Source organism: Myotis davidii, unplaced genomic scaffold (genome assembly GCF_000327345.1).
Source record: "Myotis davidii unplaced genomic scaffold, ASM32734v1 scaffold935, whole genome shotgun sequence".
Classification (NCBI taxonomy): domain Eukaryota; kingdom Metazoa; phylum Chordata; class Mammalia; order Chiroptera; family Vespertilionidae; genus Myotis; species Myotis davidii.
Genome location: NW_006286974.1, coordinates 197,008 through 201,048, shown reverse-complemented (window position 1 = coordinate 201,048; position 4,041 = coordinate 197,008). Strand labels below are relative to the sequence as shown.

The 4,041-nt window shown below is 53.5% G+C and overlaps 1 protein-coding gene across 1 annotated transcript in view; it reads right to left on the bottom strand.

The window, feature by feature from the left end:
• The window catches only part of NFATC2 (nuclear factor of activated T-cells, cytoplasmic, calcineurin-dependent 2), a 147,935-nt gene that overhangs the window by 6,812 nt on the left and 137,082 nt on the right, over positions 1-4,041 (bottom strand). The window lies entirely within an intron of this gene.

Sequence of the window (4,041 nt, the reverse complement as noted above, 5' to 3'; positions counted from 1 at the left end):
TCAGAGCTTGCTCCCTGGCTGTGCATGGGAGAAAGTTCCAGTGCACAAGTGCTAGCGGGTGGTAGCCACGACCCTGCAGACTCATCAGTCTGGCTCCGAGCGCTGAGAGGGTCCGTGCATGACCACTCCATCCCGACTCAGTCTCCTGCCGGCGGGAGCTCCTGCCTTCACAGACCCAGGCGTCCCGGCTCAAGGAAGAGAGACAGGGAGCTGCCACTGCCCTTTGCCGCCATTCCATGGTGTCCAGCTGGTATCCCTCCCTCTGTCTCTCCCACCTTTTGTCCTTGGGGAGACCGAGAGTCCCCCCCTCTCAGCCCTGCTGTTCCCTCATTCTCGCATCCTTAGTCTCACTCCCTTGCTCTGAACCCCTCCATGCACTTAAGGCCTCCCTTCTAGAACCCTGCTCTGAGCCTGGCCTCCTCCCCCCCCCACCCCCCGCTTCCCTGCAGGCCCTGGGACCTGGCCCTGCTGCCCTCCCCCGACTGCATGCCAACCAGACCAGCATCCCGGGCCCTGTGCCCCACCGTGCCCAACTCGTGCCCCAGAGCCTCTGCTTTCCCTTCTCACTTCATTCATGGCTTCGCCTGGATGGTCTCTTCTGGGAGGCTGCCCTGGTGGCGATGCGCAGTGCCCCTCCCCATGGTGGGGTCCCCTCGTCTCCTCTATTTATCGGTTCCTGGGAATTCTCTGGTGCTTTGTTAATGTTCTTGCCCCCACCCCATGTACCTAGCTCTGTAACAGTGCCTGGGTACACAGGAAGTGCTCACATGTATTGACGAATGAGAATGTGACGCTTAGACAGGGGTTACATAGCCTCAGGTCTGCCTCTGAGGCCTAAGCCCTGAACCCCTTTTCTATGCCATTGCCATCAGCATTTCATTCATTCAATAAGCGTTTTGAGCATCTATCCTATGCCAACCTCTCCTCCCACTTCTTCCCAAATTGGCCACATGCAGTTCTACAACTAGCCCCAATCCTTGTTCAAATCCTAGCTTCCCTCCTGCCCATCCCTACAGGCCATCACACCCTCCGGAAGCAAGCACAGTTGACCCGTGAACAACACGGGGGTTAGCACCGACCCCCTGTGCAGGTGGAAAATCCACATAGAACTTTTGATTCTCCCCCAAATTAACTACCAATAGCCTACTGTTGATCAAAGCCTTACTGAAAAACACAGTCAACACAGTTTGTAAGCTGTATGTATTATATACTCTAGTCTTACAATAAACTAAGCTAGAGAGAAAAAATATGAAGAAAATCATAAGGAAGAGAAAATACATTTACAGTATTTATTGAAAAGAATCCATGGATAAGTGGATCCACAGAGTTCACACCCATGCTGTTCAAGGATCGACTGTACTGAATTCTCAAAATGCTTTGTTCGCCTCTCCTCTGCAGGTTATTGGAGTCACCCGTGTCCTCACTGTACCATGGACTGCACCATGCACACAGCAGGTGCCTAATGCATGTATCTTAGCCCACCCCAAGGACCCCATACCAGCAGCCTAGGTCACTTGGTTTAGGGAAGCTGATTTTCCTTTGTTATCTGATTGACAAATTGGTTGCCTATCTATGACTTGTCTAAAGCATTTTCTCTACAAAAGAATAGAAACCATTCACATTTATTGAGGACAAACTGTGTGTCAGGCACTGTTCTAAGGGCTAAGTTATTTCTCACACCAAACCTAGTCATAGAATATGCTTACTCTATGGATGGGAAAACAGACAGGCAGTCCTCTGCCATAGCAGGTGAGGGGATCAGGACCGGAACCCAGGACCCATTTCACAAACAGGGACACTATATGGCGGGTGGTACAGAGACCGTGCTATTAAGCTCAGTAATCGTCACCCTTCTTATGGGGCCCTGGAGTCCTCAGTGGCTTTTGTGTGAGTCAACAGCAGAGAAAGCCATGAGCCGAGTGGTTAAGGTGGTCACTGAGAATCACTTTCTCAGAACAGAATTGAGGCCAGTGGTGCTAGGTCTGCCACAAGCACCCCTGACCTTTCATCACCGAGGCACTGTGATGAAAACACCAATGAGGAACACGTCTACAACCTCAGGGTGATCACGAAGCCTGGCTCTTAAGGCCAAAGCCAGAAAGGAAAAGATGGACAGATGTAAGTACAGAAAAGTTATACGCTTTTCTCTTCAAAATTCCAAATGTTTTCAGTGGGTGACAAAAAGTCATTCATATATAAAGTGGTATTACAAATCAATAAGAAACTAGAATTCTTCTAATATATGGCTGTAGACATGAGAATATCTGAGGGATCACTAAAGTTTCCCTGTAAAGGGCCAGATAGAAACATTTTAAGGGGCAATGTAGCCCCTTAATCCCTCAGCCCTGTGGTTGGAGCATGAAAGCAGCTCTAGCCATAGACAGTATGTGAGCACATGGGCATAGCTGTGTGCCAATAAAACTTAATTTACCAAAACAGCCGGGAACCGGGTTTGGCCTGTGATGTAGTATAATGACCCCTTAGTGTATACCAATGGCAAAGAAAGAAAGGGAAAACCCAATGTTTTCTTCACCTACTTTTTGGGGGTGGCGATGTGGGGAAGCCAGTGCCCCTTCCTGGTATTGTGCATCAAGCAATTCTGGGGCGGCTTAGGGTTAAATTTCTAAAAACAGAATTGGTTTCTGTGAGCATCCCCCTCTGCCCCGGGCACTTTCTGGTTTGCTTGGAGGCCCAGACAGATGCATGCCGACTGCTGAGCCGCGGCGCTCACCCATCAGCTTGCAGGCAATGGCTGCGCAGGGCTGCACACAGAGAACCACACACTCGTACTCTCGGGTACCACTGAAGAGGTTTTCAAGGGTAATTTTGACTCTAGGCCTTTTCCCCTTAACTGCTGACTTTGGAACTTAATCCCCTGAGAAAAAAGCAACAGGAAGGGAGTGGACAGACCCCATCCTGCTTCTCTCCCAAACCTCAAGCATGTTTTCTGAACTCCGGTTAGACCACGTGAGTGCCCACAAGAGCCTGGGGCCAGCCGCAAGGGCCGTGGCCAGAAAGACACTGGAGCTTGAGCGGGAATCGAGGCGGCTGCACGCTCTGGGCCAAATCGAAGAGTCCGAGAGCCACCATGGGCGCCAAGGCCTGCCCACTGCCCTTCTCCGGCAGCACCCGGCTGGATTCAGTCCCGAGGCCCACGCGTGGGGCAAGATGAGAGGGCGGGACAAAACACAGGAAGTGCCCTCCGGGTGCGTCTGCCCCTCGCTCCAGCTGCTCCTGGGGAAAGCTGCTCTGAAGGTCTAGAGCCAGCTCGAGGCCCGGGTCCCCCATGAGCAGGTGGAGAGGGACCCTGTGTCTTCCCTGCAACTTTGGTTTCACACGTGAAATGATCTGTGTTCTCCCAGCATCTCTGCTGCTCTGAGAACATGGCTTTCTGGAGGGGCTAGACCTTCGAGGCTCAGTGACAAGGACAAAACCCCTTGGTGAGCCTGCAGCCCAGGGCTGTGGTGGGGACTGAGGAGCTCCTACTGGTGATGCCCTCTGAGGCCAAGTGCCCGGCCCCTGCGGGTCAGAAGCATCGCCAAGTTCTAACCAGGGCGGGGAGGGCCGTTTCCGACGTCCCCAGGGGCTACCCTCTCAGCACTGCTGTTGCAGCTGCATTTCTGTCATCCTGACTCCTTGGGTGTGAAGCCCTCGGGGAGCCTGCACCTGGTGGGGGCCCAGCAGTGGGCACTGGTGGTGGTACTGCTGCCTCTGCTGTGGACAGTGCTTGGTAGTCACGGCTGAGAATGTGCCCCTCCTGACTCGAGGTTCACGCTGCCCGTGGGAGGTGGCATCGAAGTGGCCCCACCCTCTGGGGAGCAGGGTCCTGGACTGTGTGTGCTAAAGGCATGGCATCTGAGGGTTGTTCTGTGTTTTCACTGGGCCACTGGCATGAGGACTTCAGGGTCTGTCCTGTGAGCTATGAACCACTTTCACGGACCAAGGGACCGTTCAAAAGCCACAGCCCAGTGGCGACCGGGAGGGGTCAGGAGGCACGGGAACCCCAGTGCTGAGGCTGGCTGGCTCCCCGTGCACGCTTCC